Source organism: Microcaecilia unicolor, chromosome 7 (assembly GCF_901765095.1).
Source record: "Microcaecilia unicolor chromosome 7, aMicUni1.1, whole genome shotgun sequence".
Taxonomy (NCBI): domain Eukaryota; kingdom Metazoa; phylum Chordata; class Amphibia; order Gymnophiona; family Siphonopidae; genus Microcaecilia; species Microcaecilia unicolor.
The window spans coordinates 255,482,415-255,505,545 of NC_044037.1; the positions used below are offsets into that span (position 1 = coordinate 255,482,415).

Genomic DNA, 23,131 nt, shown 5'->3' on the forward strand with positions numbered 1-23,131 from the left:
GGTGGATGGAGGGGAGAGCAGGATGGAGGGGAGGGCAGGGGGAGGGGAGGGTTGCTGGGTGGGTGGGTGGAGGGCAGGGGAGAGAAGGGTTTCTGGACATGGGTGGATGGAGAGGAGGGTTGCTGGACATGGATGGAGGAGAGGGAAGGGAGAAAGAAGAAATGCTGGACATGGATGGAGGGGGAGGGAGGAGTGAGGAAGGAGATGAGATGTGGGAAAAGGAAGAGAGTAGAAAAACTGCATATGGATGAAGAAAATAGGCAGAAGCTGGATCCACTGGACAGTCAAGTCTGCGGAGGACCCAGCTTTTACTTACGGATGTAGGATAAGAAATGAAGAAGAAAGGCAGAAAGTAAATAAATAAATGGAAAGGAAGCCCTGGAAACAGAGTTAAGAGGACAGATAGCAGCAGAATCGCATACTGGGCCAGCATGATCAGAAAAACAAAGTCACCAGACAACAAAGGTAGAAAAGATCATTTTATTTTCATTATAGTGTTTGGAATATGTCCACCTTGAGAATCAGGTGCTCAACATTAAAAGTTTATATTTATTTACTTATTTATGGCATTTTATCCCACATTAAACATGAATTAGGGTGTTTTGTGACTGTACATGAGAATTGTGATATTATGTTCCCTTGTTTCATATTGTTGACGGTCTGCATTTTACATATGGGTGGTATATTGGTGTATTACAGTGGCGTTCCTAGAGGGACTGACACCCGGGGCGGATCGCCGATGCGCCCCGCCCCCCCAGGTGCAGCGCCCCCCCGGTGCAGCGCGACCCCCCCCCGGTGAAAGGACACCCCCACCCCAGCGAAAGACCCTCCCCCGGGTGCATGCCGCTGGGGGGGTGCCGCGCGCCGGTCAGCGTTGTTCGTTTCCATGCTCCCTCTGGCCTGGAACAGGTTACTTCCTGTTCCGGGGCAGAGGGAGCATGGAAACGAATGACGCTGACCGGCGCGTGGCACCCCCCCAGCGGCGTGCACCCGGGGCGGACCGCCCCCACCGCCCCCCTCCCTTGGTATGCCACTGGTGTATTAGGTTCTGCCCAGTGTAATATTTATGGCACAGTAAGGTTCTGAGTTGTGCATAGTGATTTGCAGTTGAGTGATTGTGATTAGTATATGCTTTGAGCAACCACTTTATTCTTTGACATATAATACATACCTAATATCTAAATTTAATAAAAGGTATTAATTGTAACTTTTATTTTTATTTATTTATTTTTTCTGTGTGTTATCAGACAATTATGGATTTAAGCTCCACCCCTGGCCCCACCCCTAACCCCGCCCCTTTTAACCTCTCCAAACAGTTGGGCCACCGACCGCCTATGCTTTGTTTTTCTGATCATGCTGGCCCAGCATCCAATTCTGCTGCTATCTGTCCTCTTAACTCTGTTTCCAGGGCTTCCTTTCCATTTATTTCTTTACTTTCCACCTTTCTTCTTCATTTCTTGTCCTACATCCGTAAGTAAAAGCTGGGTCCTCCACAGACTTGACTGTCCAGTGGATCCAGCTTCTGCCTATTTTCTTCATCCATGTGCAGTTTTTCTCCTCTCTTCCTTTTCCCTCATCTCATCTCCTTCCTCACTCTTCCCTCCCCTCCATCCATGTCCAGCATTTCTTCTCTCTCCCTTCCCTCTCCTCCATCCATGTCCAGCAACCCTCCTCTCCCCCTGCCCTCCCCTCCATCCACCCATGTCCAGCAACCCTCCTCTCCCCCTGCCCCATCCACCCACCCATGTTCAGCAACCCTCCTCTCCCCCTGCCCTCCCCTCTATCCACCCATGTCCAGCAACCCTCCTCTCCCCCTGCCCTCCTCTCCATCCACCCATGTCCAGCAACTCTCCTCTCCCCTGCCCTCCCCTCCATCCACCCATGTCCAGCAACTGGCTTATCTTTTGTTTGAAAGGAGATGAAGACTTAAGAGGAAGGCTTAAGAGGAGGAAAAAGAAAGGAGACAATGGTACAATAGATGTTATAGTTTTAACTGCAATGGTTATTTTTAAAAGGCTGAATATGGTTCCATTACATTTTACTGTGTTTTCTTTTCCAGGTTACATAAGAACATAACATATGTCCAGCTGAGTAGTTCAGTAAACCTTTGATTTTCTTGTGGATTTGATAAACTAATTTGCAAACTTTAAAACATTTTTTTACATGTTCTTAGATGAGATTAGTTACAAAAGAAATCTTGCCAATGCTATTGGAAGTAAGAAGTATAGGCTTTACTGCTGCTGAATGATTACAGAATAATTTAGAAAGAGGAAGTGAAAAATTAGATATATTCTTGGGTTGATGATATCCAAATAGATTCTTGTGCCACTGCAGCTTTCATAACATGATAAATAATGGAGTTCCTAAAATATATTTCTCATATACAGTAGAGGATGTAGATGACCTTTCAGGTCTGCAACCATCTGTTTCTGGTGAAAACAGCCCTTTCTGAACCCTGAAGAATTGCACAAATTAAGGGAGGGCCTGGCAAAAGACAGAACAGGAAGCTGTTATATGTTCCGAGTCCTTTGTACACCAATGTATTTTCATAAACAAAACAGTTTTGCAGAACTATTTTAAAATTTAACACTCCTGTTACATTTTGAAGTGATAAGTTTGCTGTACTGGACTGGACGTGACTACAACTGCCATTCTTTAGGTTGTTGTTTGCTACTGAATACCTCCCATTATTGAAACCAAATATATATGTAACCCTGGGCACACCTCTGGCTCAGCTCCACCCTGGGGTTTCACTCCAATCACCTGGGATTGGGGTCATACAAAGAGATTACCTCTGCCACACATATAGCTTCACAGGCAGGATCACATGAGCTGGGCTGGAATAAATCTGTTAGGCCGAGGGTACTCTTTTTCTGGGTACTTCCACTCAAAAAAGAATCAGTCAGCAGTCTTGGTTGCAATAAACTTCAACTTGCTTTACTAACACAACTTGAAAAGCAATTGATAAACCTGATAACTTGATCTGTACAATGCAGGGTCTTTCAGTGTAGAAACATAGAAACATGATGACAGATAAGGGCCAGTAGGTCTATCCAGTCTGCCCACCCTCAGTAATCACAACTCTTTCTTTCCTAAGGGTTCCTACATGCCTGTCCTATGCTTTCTTAAATTTGACACAGTCACCATCTCCATGATCTCCATCGGGAGGCCATTCCATGCATCCACCACACTTTCCGTGAAAGAGTATTTTCTTAGATTCCTTCTAAGCCTATTTCTTCTTAACTTCATCCTATGCCCTCTCATTTCAGAGTTTTCCTTCATTTGAAAAAGGCTCATCTCCTGTACATTAACACCACTGAGGTATTTAAATGTCTCTATCGTATCCCCTCTCTCCCGTCTCTCTTCCAGCGTATACATGTTGAGGTCCCTAAGCCTGTACCTATATATTATATGACTGAGACCGCTTACCAGTTTCATAGCTGCCTTCTACTACTACTACTACTTAACATTTCTAAAGCGCTACTAGGGTTACGCAGCACTGTACAATTTAACATAAAAGGACAGGCCCTGCTCAAAGAGCTTACAATCTAAAGGACAAGTGAGTAGACGATACGATGGGGGCTAGACCAACTCCATCCTGTTTATATCCTTCCGTAGGTGCGGTCTCCAGATTTGCACACAGTACTCTAAATGGGGCCTCACCAGATACTTATACAAGGGCATTATCACCTGCTGGTCATCCCTCTCCTTATACAGCCAAGCATCTTTCTGGCTTTGACCATCATGTTTTGTACCTGTTTGGAGACCTTAAGGTCATCAGACATAATTACCCCCAAGTCCCACTCTTTCGTACACAGAAGCACTTCACCCTCTATATTGTACTTTCCCCCTGGATCCTTATAACCCAAGTGAATGACCCTGCATTTCTTAGCATTAAATCTTAGTTTCCAATTATCGTGCTATTCTTCAAACTTCACTAGATCCTTCCTCATGCTATCCTCACCCTCTGGGGTGTCCACACTATTACAGAGTTTGCTATCATCTATAAAGAGACAAACCTTACCAGACAGCCCTTCTACAATGTCACTCACAAAGATGTTAAAGAGGGCTGGCCCGAGGACCAACCCCTGGGATACACTGCCCCTTTCTTTCCGAGCACTCTACCAAAACCCTCATCCACACCCTTGTCACCTCTCGTTTAGACTACTGCAATCTGCTTCTTGCTGGCCTCCCACTTAGTCACCTCTCCCCTCTCCAGTCGGTTCAAAACTCTGCTGCCCGTCTCATCTTCCGCCAGGGTCGCTTTACTCATACTACCCCTCTCCTCAAGACCCTTCACTGGCTCCCTATCCGTTTTCGCATCCTGTTCAACTTCTTCTACTAACCTATAAATGTATTCACTCTGCTGCTCCCCAGTATCTCTCCACACTCGTCCTTCCCTACACCCCTTCCCGTGCACTCCGCTCCATGGATAAATCCTTCTTATCTGTTCCCTTCTCCACTACTGCCAACTCCAGACTTCGCGCCTTCTGTCTCGCTGCACCCTACGCCTGGAATAAACTTCCTGAGCCCCTACGTCTCGCCCCATCCTTGGCCACCTTTAAATCTAGACTGAAAGCCCACCTCTTTAACATTGCTTTTGACTCGTAACCACTTGTAACCACTCGCCTCCACCTACCCTCCTCTCTTCCTTCCCGTTCACATTAATTGATTTGATTTGCTTACTTTATTTATTTTTTGTCTATTAGATTGTAAGCTCTTTGAGCAGGGACTGTCTTTCTTCTATGTTTGTGCAGCGCTGCGTATGCCCTGTAGCGCTATAGAAATGCTAAATAGTAGTAGTAGTAGTAACATCCCTTTCCTCAGAGGAAGCTCCATTTAACTTACCTGTTAACCATAATACTATATCAGATACAGGTTATACTAATGTCGTTTTGATGCAGCGGATATTGTGGTGATTGATAGATAGGATAGCATATCTGCACCCAAGAGTTTAATAGTTTAGTTGATTCTAATAAAAATGTAAACTGCTTTAGTTGTGCTACAGAAAGGCAGTATATCAAATCCATGCCTTTCTTTTTTTCTGTTACAAAAAAAAAATTCTGGAGTTGCTGATGATCATGAAAAATAGACTTAGCTTCCTGATAGATCATCTTGCACAAGTAAGGAAAATGTAACAAAAACAAGTAGCATATCTAAGGAAATAATACTTTGCATCTCAGCCATGAAAGATTTACATCTTTCTTATGAAGCCATAGCTATATCAGGGAATATGGAAATAATAGCACTGGAAAATTAACAAAGCTATATTTAAAGAACATCTTTAGTGTTCAGCTCTTATGTTCCAAAGTATAGGGTGGTGGACTTTGGTCCTGAGGAACTGAGTTCAATTCCCGGCACAGGCAGCTCCTTGTGACTCTGGGCAAGTCACTTAACCCTCCACTGCCCACCGCATTGAGCCTGCCATGAGTGGGAAAGCACAGGGTATGAATGTAACAAAAATAAAATAAATATGTAACCAGTAATGTTTCCTTTTCTTAGGAAGGTAACATAACATAGTAGCATAGTATATGATGACAGAAAAAGACCTGCAGGGTTCATCCAGCCTGCTCAATAAGGTAAACTCATAGCATGTGTTGCAATATAACATATACTAGCCGTTAAGCCCGTTAAAACGGGCGCGTATTGGAATGTTTTTTTTCCCAAGGCCCCCCTCCCGTTGCAGCTGCAAGGCCCCCTGCCATCCTCCTTCCCTGCCAGCTCCAAGGCCCCCTCTGTCCCTCCCTCCCAGCTCCAAGGCTCCAGTCCTCCCCCCTTCCCAGCTGCAAGGCCCCCTGCCCTCCCTCCCAGTTCCAAGGCCCTCCCCCCAGCTCCCAAGGCCCCCTTCCCTCCCTCCCGCCCAGTTCCAAGGCCCCCTGCTCTCCCTCACAACTGTAAGGGGCCCCCTGCCCTCCCTCCCAGCTCCAAGGCTCCAGTCCTCCCCCCTTCCCAGCTGCAAGGCCCCCCGCCCTCCCTCCCAGTTCCAAGGCCCCAGGCCCTCCCCAGCTCCCAAGGCCCCCTTCCCTCCCTCCCTCCCAGTTCCAAGGCCCCCTGCTCTCCCTCACAACTGTAAGGGCCCCCCTGCCCTCCCTCCCAGCTCCAAGGCTCCAGTCCTCCCCCCTTCCCAGCTGCAAGGCCCCCTGCCTGCCCTCCCTCCCTCCCAGTTCCAAGGCCCCAGGCCCTCCCCTCAGCTCCCAAGGCCCCCTTCCCTCCCTCCCAGTTCCAAGGCCCCTGCTCTTCCTCACAACTGTAAGTGCCCCCCTGCCCTCCCTCTCAGCTCCAAGGCTCCAGTCCTCCCCCCTTCCCAGCTGCAAGGCCCCCCACCCTCCCTCCCAGTTCCAAGGCCCCAGGCCCCCCCAGCTCCCAAGGCCCCCTTCCCTCCCTCCCAGTTCCAAGGCCCCCCCCTGTGCCTTCTTCCCAGCCAGCTGGAAGGCCCCCTTCAGTCCAGCCCTCCCAGCTCCAAGGCCCCCCCTCCTTCTGAGACCTCCCATGTCCCCTCCCCCCCCAAGGTAGCCGCTACCGCCCCCCCCACCCCGGAGTCGCCACCACCCCCCCCCTTCACCCGGCCCGGGCCCTCTCTTCATTATTCAACTCACAGCAGCGCCAAAACAGCAGCAAGCAGCAGCTCCCGTTGGCCTTCCTTCACTGCCTATGCCTCGCCCTCGTGTGACGTCACGTCGGCGAGGGCGGGGCACAGGCAGGGAAGGAAGGCCGACGGGAGCTGAAGCTGAGCTGCTTGCTGCTGTTTCGGCGCTGCTGTAAGTTGAATAACGGAGAGAGGGCCCGGGCCGGGTGAAGGGGGGGGGGGGGGTGGCGACTCCGGGGGGGGGGGGGGGGGCGGTAGCGGCTACCTTGGGGGGGAGCGGTAGCGACGTCAGCGGTTCCCTCCCTCCCCTTCCGCGCAGTTTCCCTCTCTGTCCCGCCCCCCTCCCCCTGTCATCACGTCTTGACGCGGGGGCGGGACAGAGAGGGAAGTCTCTACTGCGCATTTGCAGGTGAGTCGGTCACTTGCCATTTATAGGTTTGATATTGTTCATCTTGATCTGTCCTTGCCATTTTCAGGGCATTATTTATTTATTTATTTATTTATTTGTAGGATTTGCATCCCACATTTTCCCACCAATTTGCAGGCTCAATGTGGCTTACATTTGCCGTAATGGCGGTTGCCATTTCTGGTTAACATAATTACAGATGGTATTGCGTTAAGGTGCATACATACATGGTAACAGACATGGAACATCACATATATGGAGTATATCATGGTATATATATATATATATATATATATATATATATATATATATATATGTATGTATATATCATGTGTGTACAATCATGGTAAAGAAGAATACATTATGGTGTTGCATGAAGGTTCCTGAATAATAACTTGGATTATAATCTACATTAGGTCATCGTTTTACATAAGGTTTAGGGTGGTAGTGTTTGTCATGTGATAAGATTTCGGTCTTGTATAGATCGTGTGTAGTGTTATTATTGAATTAAGATGGATATTTATGGTATGCCTTCTTGAAGAAGTCTGCCTGGCACTGAAGCCCACTCCACTGCTATTGAAGCCCACTCCAGCCTATCCAGTTGAAGCCCATCCCATCCAGATATGTCTAGCCATAATCGTGTAGGCTTCAGAAGGAAAAGGGGTAAAAATGATCAGGATTAAAGACAAGGAGAAAGCAAAATATCTATTTATTTACATCATAGTTTATATACTGCTCTATCTCAAATTCTAGACAGTTTACAAAATATCAAACCTATAATTATCTAAACATTAAATAGAATACATAAAATCCTACTTATAATCCCAGAAATCCAGTAGTGGCTGGATCCAGAATCCTCTCAATCAATCCCCTTCCAAATCATAAGCTTTGCTAAATAAAAAAAAAGGCCTTTAAATGCTTTTTGGTATTGCAAATAGTTTCTTAAATCACAGATCTTCTCTGGAAGCTGATTCTATATTCTGGCACCCTCAACATAAAACATTCTGAATCAATTTTCACACATGGAACATCCAGCAACAGTTTCGTACTGGATCGGAGGGGCTGTCGTGGACAATGAATCCTCAACAAAGGTAGGAAAGGGAAATGGGACTTGATATACCGCCTTTCTGAGGTTTTTGCAACTACATTCAAAGTGGTTTTACATATATTCAGGTACTTATTTTGTACCAGGGGCAATGGAGAGTTAAGTGACTTGCCCAGAGTCACAAGGAGCTGCAGTGAGGTGCTTCAGTGTTAATACATCTACAAATGGGAGTCAGGATCTTAAAATGTACAGTAGGTGCCACTTTACTGACAACCAATGGAGCCCCATCAGGACTGGGGTGATATGTTCATATCTATTTACTCCGGTCAACACTCTCACCACCGCATTTTGTGCTACCTGGAGCGTTTGCATCACATATCTAGGGGCTCAACAAAGCATTGCAGTAATCACCCATGATATGAGCATGAGTTACAGTCCTAAAGTTATCTTCAGATAACAAATCTCTGAGTCACCTAAGCAATTTCAACTTAATGAAAATATGCTTAATCAAGCTACTCACATGATTTGTTAAGGACAACGATGAATCCAAGAGTACACCCAAATAATTAATCTCTTGCCTAATATTTAAAACAACTTCTCCCAATTCAAAATGTTCTGGAAATATTAAATCTGATCGGGTTAGGAGAGAACATTGTTCCCTCTAAGCTGAGCAGGAGTCCTCCAACTGTATTGCCACTAGTGTGTGTGGGGGTGTGTGCTTCATTATTACATTTTGAATCACTAGGGACAGGCAGATTCCCTGGAGTCTTGCAGTTATCAATAGAAATCAAACAAAATAAAACATGGAAAAGAAAATAAGGTGATACCTTTTTTACTGGACATAACTTAATACATTTCTTGATTAGCTTTCGAAGGTTGCCCTTCTTCGTCAGATTGGAAATAAGCAAATGTGGTAGCAGATAGTATATATGAGTGAGACATCCAAGCATTACTTGCCTGTCCCCTCTTCTCTGTTGTCTAGTTTCCACCCATTTAGATTATTGTAATATTATATATTCTGGTCTTCCGAAGGTATCCCTCAGGTGTCTCCAAAGAGTATCCATTTACTTTCCAGTGTGCACAGATTGGATCATGCTACTCCCTTCTTGGCTTCTCACCACTGGCTCCCTATCAGATTCAATTCAAGATTCTCACTTTCGCAAACAAAGTTTTATACTCGGGCATCCCTTCTTATCTCTCCGCCCTAATGTTCCCTCACCTAGAGCCCTCTGATCAGCCCTTTCATCGCGATTGGCTCTGCCCCCACTGCACTGCTCTTGCCTTGAGTTGACCTGCCATTTGGCCTTTTTCTGTGCCGCCCCCCACCCTATGGCATGCCCTCCCAATAGACCTCCAATCTGAACAATCCTATCCCCGGTTTTAAGTCCCTTTTAAAAACTTACCTATTAACCCAAGCATTCCCTTCCTGCTCTCGCCACTAAGGGAGGGCTTGCATTGGCACCTGCCCTGGAAGATGTAATTCTACTCTTTCTCTTTTCTTCTTTCCTTTGAGACATTTTATGGGGTTCTTTCCAATCTGAATGTTTCATGATTGTACATTGCTCTGATTATGCCGAAGGACAGTATATCAAATGAAATAATCTAAACTAAATTATTGAAAATGTAATAGTGAAACAGCACCTTCCACTGGCAGGACTGTAGATGGAGGACTCCTGCACAGCTTAGAGTGAACAGTAGGGGAGAGGGCAGTTGGTTAGCATATAAAGCTATCAGTATGCTCTAGTAAGCAAACTCTATTCCCCTCTGATAAACATATGGAGCAAGTTTTGGAAAATACTGAATTGGATGAATCATCATGTGAGGGATTTCCAGAATCGGAAGAGATTGAAAGTTGAGTGTTGAGAAGAGTTTGGATAAGCTAGTTGCTAGTATGATAGGTGGCAAGCAGCCACAGGAGGTAGGAAGTGATATTACATTGGCTACATTTACATTAGAGCATATGATCGGCATATACCCAACGAATTCAATGCAGGTATCATCAAAGAGACTACAGCAACCTCTAGGAATCAGAGATAATATTAATTAAAATCAAAATTTAACCAGAAGGTAAAACATACTTTTTTTTTTTTAATGAAAAGGTTGTTAACAATTTCCTAAATATCAAATACTGTGGTACCAGTCAAATAGAAGGCAAAAACTTCCATACCGGTGTGACCTGATTAGATAGAGACGATTTAAGTAACTTACAAGATCTTGTCTTCCATACAGCAGGATATACAAAGTAGTAACTGTTGCCTGGCATCATAAATCATATTACTGTTAAAAGACAAAAGTTCTTAGAAAAATAAGCAGGCATAACGCCATGATGACATTTAAAAACTGAACAACAAAGCTTAAATTCCATTCTTGCCTCTACTGGCAACCAATGTAATAGAGGAAACAAAAAGGGGGGGGGGGGGGGGGGAGGAAACAGATTCATATAGAGATACTGAAAAAAATCAAGGGAATGGCTGCATTCTGCACCAACAATGGAGACAGTGCATTGATATTGGATTGCCACCCTATCCCTCTCTTAGGGGCCCTATTACTAAGTTGCAGTAAATGGGGCCTTGTGCTAATGGTGGTGACCATTTTTGCCATGCACCAGGGACCCTTTTATCACAGTGGGTAAAAAGCCCCCAAAAAAGAAATGGCCATGTGGTAAGTTTGCACTTGCTGTGTGACCATTTCAGAGGGAGCACTTACTGTCACCCACTGAGCTGGCGGTAAGGGCTCCAGTGCTAACCTGATGGTATCTGGGCAGCACTGATTTCTGCCAAGCAACCCCTTGCAGATATATTTTTCTAATATTTCTGCCAGCACTGGAAATGCTGCACGCCGGGGGGGTAGAACCACTGCCAGTGCCCGCGTTGGGCTGGTGGTAGTTTCAGATTGTCGTGTGGCAAGGCTGTTGCCACGCAGCAACCCTTTAGTAAAAGAGCCCATTGATTTGTATGACTCTTTCCTGTTTTATTGGAGTTCTTTTATTACTTTTATTATATTTTATTTAATGTTAACTGGTGTGACTTGTGTTCAGCAATAGCGGTATATCAAGAAATAATGAAACATAAACTGCAACCTATTCAAATCACGCTTTGAACATGCAGTGTAGGCCAAGTTGCAGTAATCGAGCTGGGCAGCAAAAGAGATTGAACAAGAAGTCTAAACACTTTTTGTTTGAAATATTTGCAAATGGTTCTAAGTTTCCTCAGTAGTGCAAAATAATTTTTCACTATTTTAAACCCTTAAAGGGTTTGCAAGGGCAAGGGGCCGTCTCCCAGAACAGGTAGTGGAAAGTGTAATGGATACTTTTTACCTTCTGGTCCAGCATCAGCACTAGTTCTAGCAGTAGCAGCAGCCGCTCTGTAAGAAAATCAGAGATGTGGAGGCATTTTGTAGCACTTGAGGACAAGCATTTTGCAGAATGCATTTACACTCAGAAAGCTATCAGTTCAGCAAAGGTACTGGGCTATCCTTCCAATAGTGGCATGTTCTGTTATTTGCACAGATATCATCAGTTAGAGCTTTATTCAAGGGAGGGTGCTGATACTAGGCTGGGGAGGGGACCTCATCCTGCACTACAAGTAGTAGCAGCAGCAGGAAAGCTACAGCAAAGAGGAAGTCTATCTTTTTCATATAACACAATCCTATCATTTTTGGTCTCTTAAAGCAGATAGGTACTAAACTAACCAGACAGTATAACCTCAGCACGGCAGCAAACACCAGAAGTCTCTTATCTTTTTCAGAAATTTATTTTTATTGAATAAAAATTGCCAATTTACTCACAGTTAGTAGATTCTCAGAAGTTACTGCCCCAAGGCAAAAGACTTTGTAGTTCTGAGAACTGTAATTGGGGGGGGGGGGGGGGGGGGGGGGGGGGGGGGGAGGTGTGAATATGAAAATTTGAAGGGAGAGAAGCTTTTTGCCAGAGGTGGGAGAGCTGACAGGTGAGTAAAGGTGGTTCACAGATGGGTTGCTGATTGAGCAGAGGTTAAAAGATGAGTTCACTGCAGGGGAGTAAGAGGATATGTGCTATCTGAAGCAAGATGGAGAATGTCTGCCTCATGGAGACAGGGAGGTCAAGAAAAGGCACACACAAGCCCAGGGAGGGGGAGGTAAATGAACCAATAGAGACAGAACTTGAGACAAGGTAGCAGAGGTGGTCCTAGAGGGCAGTCTACTACTACTACTACTACTACTATTTAGCATTTCTATAGCGCTACAAGGCATACACAGCGCTGCACAAACACAGTCCTCGATTGGAGAGAAAGGTCATACCCTAGCTGACCCATCAGGACAAAGATAGTAGTAGAAACAGGGCTTTTTTTGAGGGGCTACTTGGTGGTACTGAGTACCGCCACCTTTTCCATTGTCTGCTAAAATTGACCCATGGACCCTAGTTTTAATGAAAGAGCTCAGGCTCTAAACACATCAATTCTTTCTTGTTATAGATTCTGTGACTGGTTGCAGGGGGCCTGGCTACTGTGGGGTGGGTCCCTCAGTGATCATTCCACCCCTGAAGGGTGGCCTGGCATTTGAGTACCGGCACCTTTTTTGCTAGAATAAATGCAAATAATCAGGAAATGACAGCAGGTAAACAAAGGAATCAAGCTCGGTAGAGAAATGGAGGAGACCTTTTCAGGAGAATAGACCACTAGTAACAAACTTTATACAAACAAGCAGGAGTGGTTGTGTTACATATGTGACTACATTACGCACAATGCATTGCTCTTATATCTTTGCAGTGAGTGACTGCAGCAGTGAAAATCCTTAGAAGTGAGAAGAACAGTAAAGGCATTAAACACATTGGTCCTTCTTTGCCCCCCCCCCCTGAACAGAGGATTTGGGATCTTCATATCACTGTTGGTGCCATTTTACCCTTCTTCCAGTGCTTTGGGGTCTTGACCTCAATGTTGGTGTTGTTTTGACCCTTTCCCAGTGCCTTCATGCCAGTACTGGTACTACTTTACCACTCTCCCAGAAAACAGTACAAGATAGTTTGTTCAAGGATATTGGCCACAACATAGGAACACACAATATATAATTTAGTTTTCCAATAACAGTCGTGCTCAGACAGACCAGCAGCAGTGGAATGTCAAGAAACTTTTCTATTTGATACAAATAATTCAAGGTGGTAGAAGACAGGCATGTCAAGTTTTCGATCCAAATTTGTGTGGTGTGTTCGCTGGTATTTTTTTTCTGTAGATAACAATATAGTTTTACAGTGCAGCTGACATATCTGCAGTTGAGTTTTATCCCTAGCATGAGGTGAAGTGGGCTAGATGACTTTTATTATTACTTCTTAAATGTACATTTTACAGCATTGGATATGATTTGTCCAATAATCCTCTCTTGGATAGCACACTTGATACACTCAGATTTGCATTATTTTTAGGTTGTAAACAAAGTCCTTTCTTTTGGGATTCTTTATATTTTAAATAATTGCTTTCAGTCTAGTTTTGATGGATTTTAAAACAGATTTGCTCTGAACTTTTATTACTCATTTGGTTTCCCATGTTCTCTGCCTTGCTTTTTTTCTTCACTGAATCAATACTATTTTTCCACTTGCATTTTTTCTACAGTCAAAATGAAAAAAGCAAGTCACCAAAGTTTTACCTTTGTATCCCTGTGTAAGAGAAGTTGGTCCTCTACTACTACTACTACTTATCATTTCTATAGTGCTAATAGATGTACGCAGCGCTGTACACTTGAACATGAAGCGATAGTCCCTGCTCGACAGAGCTTACAATCTAATTAGGACAGACAAACAGGACAAATAAGAGATAAGGGAATTACTAACGTGGGGATGATAAAATAAGGGGACTGAACAAGTGAGTAAGGGTTAGGAGTTAAAAGCAGCATCAAAAGGTAGGCTTCTAGCCTAGATTTGAAGATGGCCAGACGTACTGGCTCAGGAAGTTTATTCCAGGCCCCATAGACCATATAGAAACTATTTATTTATTTGGATCTTGTTCACATCTTTTCAGTGGTAGCTCAAGGTGAGCTACATTTAGGTATTTCCCTATCCCAGGAGGCAATAGAGGGGTAAGTGACTTACCTAAGATCACAAGGAGCAGCAGTGGGATTTGAACTGGTCACTTCTGCATGTCAAGACAGGTGCTCTAACCAGTAGGCTACTCCTAAGATAGTGAGTTTAAAAGGAGAAAACACACACAAATTTGCAAACCAGACCATCAAAAAGTACACAAGGTGTCCTGCTGGATAGGGGAAGCCATTTGCCCAAAGCTTAAACTAGAATAAGTTAAGTCACAGAAGGCAAAATTGCAATGGAGGACCAGATAAGTAAAATATACAAAACACCTTTATTCTGGCAACCCCAAAACAAAAAACTGACAGTCCTTAATTCAAGCACAAAACAGCAGACAGGATACACAAATAGTTAATTAGTCCAAAGGACTATTAGACCTCTGTATTTTGTCAGTCTTTTTCTCTTCTCTTCAATGATTCTCGTTCACTGCATACGTCTAGTAGCGCTATAGAAATAAGTAGTAGTAGTAGTTCAAGTAGCTCCAGTAGGTTACTTGCTTCCAACTCATCTTCCTTGGATGAGCCTTCTAGTGAAGAAGCTACCAAAGCTCCAGACTTACAACTTCTACTTTCCCTCTCTCAAACTACAATAGCTCTGGACAAAAATTCCTCCTCTGATGCTCAATTACCAAAGAGACTTTTAGATCTCACCTGATTTTCTCCCAATTAGACAAGTTCAAAAAGACTAGAGGGATGCACCTAGAAGATGCATCCCTTTCCAATCCAGTAGTCCCTAGAGTAAATCAGATATTCACCTGAGAAGCTTTTACTCTGGTCAACAGTTTTGAAATTGAGACAATACTTAAATTAAGACTTTAGCTGTATTTTCAGCACAGTCCTAATGACCAGTTGTTGTCTGACCAAACTGCATCATTCATAACCCCAAGGAACCCACATTGAGCCTGCAAAGAGGTGGGGAAATGTGGGATACAAATGCAATAAATAAATAAATAAATAAATAAAAATACTGTAATAACTCCAATTTTGAGAAAAGACACAAAAGAGGGAAAGCAGTCTTTAGATTTTTGGGCAATTTCTAATCTCTCATGTTGGCAAACATTGTAAAAGAAAAAATTGCATTCAGTTTGTATACTTTATTGGATCAAAATCAGATACTTCATTTTTCACACTCAGATCACTGTCAGTTTCATAGCACTGAGACTGTCCTCCTGACAACAGTACATATGACTAGGTCTAAGGCAGATCAGAGCTATGATGCTTTATGGGTCCAGTAGAACCTTACGTCTGCCTTTGATTCTGTCTCACATGACCAGCTGCTGGGTTGGATTTACAATAATGAACTAGGTTTTCATATGCTGGAGTGGTTCTCCTTATATCTCTATGTTACAACAAACACAGTTCTTTGCAATGATTTGCTTTCAGATTTGTATTTGGTGCGTAGCACAATTCCTCAAGACTCCTTGCTTTTCTCTCCTTTTAGATATATATTTACTAAGATGCTAGTGTGTCTGGCTGTGCGCTAGTGCTGACATCCCATTCACCTTGAATGGGCTGTGTCGGCAATGCCACGGGGAAGCCGTTAGCGCGGCTTAGTAAACAGTAAAATAATATGCCTTTTAGCTCATATTTTGGAGGGTTTTGATTTGCAAACTCATTAATTTGCAATGATATTCAAATAGTTGTTAAGAACAGCTATGTTGAAATTATATAACTTGAATGTGATATTGAAAACTGTGGAGAACTGGATGATGAGAAAATTGCCCTTTAAATTCAACAAAATCTGTTGCCATGCAGCTTTGTAGGAGGGATTGACCTCTTCTGGTCACCCCAATGTTGGGTGGTACTCCTTTGACTCTGTTCTCATTCTGTCAGTTTGGTTGTAAAATATAATTTGTTTTTTTTGTTACATTTGTACCCTGCACTTTCCCACTCATGGCAGGCTCAATGTGGCAATGGAGGGTTAAGTGACTTGCCCAGAATCACAAGGAGCTGCCTGTGGCTGAAGTGGGAATTGAACTCAGTTCCCCAGGACCCACGTCCACCACCCTAACCACTAGGCCACTCCTCATACTTGCTTCTTACAACTTGCATGATTTGACAACTGAAATCATTCCTAACTGTGCAAAGCTGTGAGAAAGTGGTCCAGGCTGAAATTACTAGCTGGCCGGACTGCTGTAATTCTTTATATCAAATTGCATGAAAAGTAATATTGCGATATTGCAGTTGTTTCACAACATAGTGGCAAGGTTGATCACAGGTGAGGAAAATATGATTATATTATACTGATTTTTGATGCATTTACATTGGCTCCCAGTCTCAGTTAAAATCTGTGTTAAAATGCTATGGTTATTCTATAAATTTATAATTATGAGGGCAGCCTTTCATTTAACTCAAAGGTTGCATGAGTACATTTCAAATAGGTCCTTACACTCTTCTGACCAACTTCTGCTGCAGTTGCCTGATCCGATTAATATTAGACTGTTGACTGCCAGAATCCAAGGACATTACATAGGAACTTATTTTCGAAGGAGATCGCTGGCCATCTTCCGACACAATTCGGGAGATGGCCGGCGATCTCCTGAAACCAGCCAAATCGGTATAATCGAAAGCTGATTTGGGTGGTGCCAACTGCTTTCCGTCATGGAGCCGGCCAAACTTCAAGGGGGGCATTTTGGTAGGGTAGCGAAGGCGGGACGGGGGCATGCTTTGAGATGGCCGGCTTCGCCCGATAATGGAAAAAAGAAAGCCGGCCTTGACGAGCATTTCGCCGGCTTTACTTGGTCCCTTTTTTTTATGACCAAGCTTCAGAAAGGTGCCCCAACTGACCAAATGACCACTGGAGGGAATTGGGGATCACCTCCCCTTACTCCCCCAGTGGTCACCAACCCCCTCCCACCCCCCAAAAAACCAAAAACAAAACTTTTTTGCCAGCCTCTATGCCAGCCTGAAATGTCATACCCAGCTCCCTGACAGCAGTATGCAGGTCCCTGGAGCAGTTTTTAGTGGGTGCAGTGCACTTCAGGCAGGTGGACCCAGGCTCATCCCCCCCTACTTGTTCCACTTGTGGTGGTAAATGGGAGCCCTCCAACCCCCCCCCCAAACCCACTTTACCCATATGTAGGTGCCCCCCTTCACCCGTAAGGGCTATGGTAGTGGTGTAGAGTTGTGGGGAGTGGGTGTTGGGGGGATTTGGGGGGCTCAGCACCCAAGGTAAGGGAGCTATGCACCTGGGAGCTATTTTTATTTTTAATTTTTAGAAGTGCCTCCTAGGGTGCCCGGTTGGTGTCCTGGCATGTCAGGGGGACCAGTGCACTACGAATGCTGGCTGCTCCCACAACCAAATGCCTTGGATTTGGCCTGGTTTGAGATCGCTGGCTTCGGTATCCATTATCAGCGAAAACCGATGCCGGCCATCTCAAACCCGGCCATCTCTGACATTTGGCCGGCCCCAACTGTATTATCGAAATGAAAGATGGCCAGCCATCTTTTTCAATAATACGGTTCAGGACTGCTCTTTGCGGTGCCGGCCAAATAGATGGCCATCTATCTATTTGGCCGGCGCCGTTCGATTATGCCCCGCAAAGCCAAGCTAACAGGCCTTGCAGAAGAGCCCATTCTTTACTAGGTCTAAAGGTCAGAAGCAAGCCTGGTCTCCCTCAGAAGAATGTTCTAAAGCTAGGAATGAAAAGTGAGGAGAGGATCCAAGATGGCGCCTAGTGTGGACATGCGGGAAGAAGCTCCTGCCTCGCTATAAGTTTTTGTTGAATGGGAGTCCTCTCAGACCCGTAATGGGGAAGAGGAAAGGGAAGCCCAGTGCGCCTACCTCCACAGGTCGGGTAGACCCTACTACCACGCGACAGCTGACTTTGGAGGAGACAGGTATGTGACCGCCGGGAGCTCGGGCTGACGCTTCAAGGGTCCACAAGAGACATCAGACCTTAGTGCAGAGGGGGTAACGTTGAGTCCTCCTCTGATGACAATGCCTCCAAGACTGGGGGGAGATACGATGGCAAGGGTGAAACAGCAAGCTGAGAAGCCCGGAAATGGAGCCCCAGCGGCTGTGCGTGGAGACCCCATTGTGACGTCATCGCCAGTGGGAACATCTTACCAAACGGGATTGGCATTACAAACTCCCCTGTCTGTGGGAACTCTGAGCGAACCCTCCGTGAAGATTGGAGAAATTGTAAAACCATCTGTTGTCACAATGGAATCAATATGGGAAGTGCTTCAGGGTTTAAATGCAACCTTACAACAAATAGCTGGTTCGCTACGAGGAGAGCTGGTGGAACTTTCTCAAGCTCATAATTTACTATCTGGTAAGACTGCCAAGATGGAATCACTAGACAATGAGGTAAAATCTGTTAAATCTTCTATACTTGCGGTAATAAAAGAAAACAGCTTCCAGAAACACAAGATTGACTATTTGGAAAATCAGATAAGGAGGAATAACTTACGTTTTTTGAACTTTCCCAAATCTCCTCTTATTCCTGCTAAAGATATGCTGAAAAAGTACTTTGTAGAAATATTGGGTATTCCCTCTGAAAACTTTCCTCCTTTAACAAAAATACAATATATTTATGGTGTTGGAACAACTCGATTTCCTCAAACTCCACAATCTGATTTAAATTTAACACAATTCCTTGAAAGTTCTTTGGAAGTTGTATCAGAAAGGACAACATTGTTGGTTTCATTTGCTCTAGAACCGGACCGAAATAATATTTTTAGACTTTATTTCCGCCACATTAATACTTCTTTCCTTGGATCAAAAATTCAAGTTTTCCCCGATCTCTCAAGAGATACATAGAAGAGAAGGAAGGAGTTTTTGTTGTTAAAAGCAAGAGTTCTCCAATTAGGAGGGACTTTTCTACTTAAATTCCCATGTAGATGTCATATTCTTCTGGAATCCGCTAATTATATATTTTTTGACCCAGGGAAGTTGTTTGAATTCATTTCTAGTAAAGAGTAATGTTGTATTTTCTCTGGATTATAAGCGCTAACGCTCAGCTGCGCCAGCTCTAACTCCTTCCATACTATAGATATAATTATTTCTTAAGAATTTAATTATGTCTTATATAAGACAGTTTCCTAGATCTTGGATCACTAATTGTGGACTAAATTGTGTTCTTTTATTGCCTGATTTGCATTTAATTTTATAATTAGTATTTGCTGTATTTCAATGATTTATGTTTATTGCATGAATGTAAATTTGACAACCTATAAGTAAATCAATCAATCAATCAATCAATCAATCAATAAATAAATAAAGGAATGAAAGGTGAGAAGACCTGCTTATGAGTTTTGGAGAGTTGTTAGGTCTGTAAGTGCTGGTGCTTGGCAGGGAGTGGATGGGCTTATGCTGGCAAAGTCAAACTTGCAGATTTTGAGGTCATGCTGGTAGTGACACCACCTTGAAAGGCATGAGCTTGTGCAAGGTGGTGAGTCTGGGGAAGGGTGAGATTGAGGGGGGTATAGACTTACTTCCTCCAGTCACTCAGCCCCTGCATTCACTTGCAAAAAAGATGGGGTAACCCTGGATGGGAGGAGAGGGTAGACAGGGAATGGATGAATGACTGAGTGGGGAAAAGCGTGAAGGGGGAGTCTGGAGGTTGTTAAGAGTAGAAATTAGAGAGAACTGGAATAATGATTATCTATAGGGAGAGAGTAGGGACAAGAGAGTGGTAGGCAAGAGAGGGTATGAGCCTGCAGGGAGGGAAGAGTGAGGGGGTGAGTAAATACTTATGATCAGGATAATTGATGGGTGACAGGCAGATGAACAGAAACCCTGCACTGTTCCAAACAGGGCTCTTTTTCGGTACAAGGGGGGTTAGGGGGGCTACAGATGCATGCTGGACAGGGCTCTCCATTCCTCCCCAATTCTCTAGTAAACCCTAATGCCAGCTCCGAGCTGGCATATGGTTTACAGCAGTAACAGTGCAGTACTTTGGTATTCCTCTCCAATGCTCAGTAGGCAGCGTGCCAATGTCCCTGTTTAGCATGCATTTGCATTCTATTAGCATTCAGAGCCGGCGAGCGCGTTATTACACACCCTCACCAGCTCTGATCCTGGGATTAAGCATCTGCCTATGAGTGAACCTGGCTGAGATGAAAGAAGCAGTGAGTTAGACCAGGGTAAGAGTGAGGGCAGATGAACTGGTTAAACCTGGGTTGTAATAGAAAAGGGATGAGCTGGAAGGTTGGGGTGGATGAGAGGGCAAATAGGTGAGAAAGAGAGGAGAATGAGCCTGTGACAGTGGCAGTTGAGACAGAGGGGATGAGTCTGGAGAGGAGGGAATAATAGAGTTGGAATGAGCTGAGGGAATGATCCAAGAGTGGGGTGTAGCTGAGTCAGGGAGGACTTGAGGCAGTGATGGGCAAAAGGAAAGGTAAACTGAAGGGAAGAGAAGAGAAGGGGAAGTGGTAGAGAGGACACAGAAGAAAGGGGGGCTTAAGAGAGGGGATGAAGGAAAAGGGAAAATTGAGGTAAAAAAGAAGAGAGGGGTGAAGCTAGCAGGAAGAGGAAAATGGGGGTATCTTAGACCATCTCCCCCTTCTGTTCAGTCAGTCCCTTTATTAGTTGTTCTGCAGCATTCTGAATTAGTTGGAGCTGCTACAAACTCTTTTTCATTTGACCAAAGTACAGGGCATTACAGTAGTCCAGTCTTGGTATTATCATGGCTTGGACCACAGTGGCCAAACATGGTAGATGGTGGCAGAAAAAGACCTGCACGGTCCATCCAGTTTGCCCAACAAGATAAACTCATATGTGCTACTTTTTGTGTATACCTTACCTTGATTTGTATCTGCCATTGTCAGGGCACAGACCGTATAAGTCTGCCCAGTAGGCCAGTACTAGCCCCGCCTCCCAACCACCAGCCCCGCCTCCCCCCACCGGCTCTGCCACCCAATAGTTACAGTAGTCCAGTCTTGGTATTATCATGGCTTGGACCACAGTGGCCAAACTTGTCTTTTGATATACCGAGAGAAATTTTGTAGTTGTCAAAAGGCGATGGAAAGAGTTTTTAAAGATAGTTTGAATTTGCAGGATCAAAGAAAGTAATGAGCCTAGTAGTATCACAAAATTACTGATTGTATCAGTGTTTGGTCTGATACAGGTGGTGACAGTTGAGCAGGAACTGAACAGTCCAAGTGTAGATTTTTAGATTATCTTTATGCATGTGGATTCTGGCCTATTAATTTATGGTGTGCACATCTTGTTGATTTTAAATTAATATTTTAATCTTTGTAAAACTGCTTAGACCTAATTAAGAAAAGCGGTATATCAAATGAATGTAATACACTTAAACATAAACACAGGGAGAGTTCATAAGTCCCAAATGGTATTTTGAAGTCAGGTACCTGACCATTTGTGTTAGGAACCCACAGAATATCTGTTTTACATGAGTTCAGGTGGAGTTTGTTCGCTTTTTTTTTTTTTTTTTTTTGCTCCTTCCTGAGTTCTGTTAGACTGGCAGTCAATTTACTCAAAGCTGTGGGTAGATCTGGTTCAATGGGTTTGAGTAACTGCATATCATCTGCATAGATATAGAATTTAACTTTAATCTACCACTGTCAACAGCACTGCGAGTCACCACAAGTAAAACCTCTTTCTTGTGGGGTTGAGTTTGAGCTTGTTGGCAGAGATCCATTTCCATATTTACATCAGAAAGGCTTAATCTTGTCAGAAGTAATTCCTTTGTCCCCTTTCATTGATAAAAAGAGCTGTGTGTCATCAGCCTGGTATTGTAAACCAGATTTGCTGATGACATTGATGAGTGGCTTGAGGAAGATATTAAATAAAACCGGAGACCTAAGCTACCTGCTCAGTCTGTGTGCACTATTTTGTAAATCCATGAATATAAGGTATGGGCATAACTTTCCTCTCTGCATCACTATGTACAGGGAGGTAATGAACAAAGACATCTGCTGTTCTCCTTATGTAAAAACTTCCAGTCTAACAAGCAGCTGGAAAACCTAACAAAAAGAGTCAAGCAGACCAGCTTACAAAGAATAAAGGAGCAAAAAGCTAGCCCATGTGAAAAAAACGCAATCAACATCTCCTTCTCTTTTGTGCAGCTGATCAGAAAGCTATCTATGTATTGAATGAGAGTGCTTTGGATCACAGATCTCACACTGTGATTCTCATAGAGGAGGTTGTAGTAGAACAAAGAAACAGGGGCATTGGAGAGAAAAGTTGCAAAGCAGCAAGAGGCAAAAGCAGTAGGAAGAGAGCAAAATACATTATCATGCTGATAATAATAATAAAGAGTGAAGGGTCAGACAGGAGAGGAAAATTCAGAAAATATGAACACACATCCAGATAAAAATAAATCATTTTTCAATGTGATGTGGACCTGAAAACAATTGTGATGTCCTAGTCGTAAGGCGATTTTTATCCCTAACACCCTTCCTCTCTCTTTGGAGAGTTAATTTAATATTGTTCGGTTTATGCCTTATGCTAGGAGTGGCAGAGTGAAGAATGAAGTATCTCGGGTATGCAGTAGAAGGGGCTAATTCTTCTTGATGTGGCATGTTGAGAATGAAGCAAAGTATTAGAGAGAAATGTTGACTGTTTTTGTTTTTCTACAGATATACAAGCAATGTCGACATTAACTATACAGAAGAACTCTCATGACATACATCTTCCTAACTGGGTGCCTCTTAAATGGTAATTTTATAAGGAGGTTCATATAGTAGATTTAGGCACTAGTGTGTCGATGATCAGAAGCAAACGTGGGCGCTAGAGGCTATTGGCGCCATGATAGCGCTCAGATTTGCTACTGCCCTATGAAACAATGTGCTTGCGGTCTCTAAACAGGGCCCTTAGCACAAGTAGCATGGAAATGCATGCTAAACATATTCCTCCCCAATGATCAGCTGGGAGCACGCCACACATTGGCACGCTGCATGCAGCAAACCCTATGCCAGCTCGGAGCTGGTGGTAGGGTTTGCAGAACATTGGGGAGGAACGGAGAGCCCTGTCCAGCATGCATTCACATGGTAGCAGGCCCCCCATTGTATTCTCCCTGCAGAAACCATGTGCCCCACCCCATGCTGGTGACACAGGGGCTGGAGGTCCGGCAGACCT

The 23,131-nt window shown here is 44.1% G+C and overlaps 1 long non-coding RNA gene across 1 annotated transcript; it reads left to right on the forward strand.

The window, feature by feature from the left end:
* The first annotated feature begins 16,985 nt into the window (after nucleotides 1-16,985).
* Nucleotides 16,986-22,834, forward strand: LOC115474890. The gene is made up of 3 exons (XR_003942928.1): nucleotides 16,986-16,997; nucleotides 20,605-20,607; nucleotides 22,754-22,834. It is a non-coding gene; the product is annotated as an uncharacterized LOC115474890 (long non-coding RNA).
* Nucleotides 22,835-23,131: the final 297 nt, after the last annotated feature.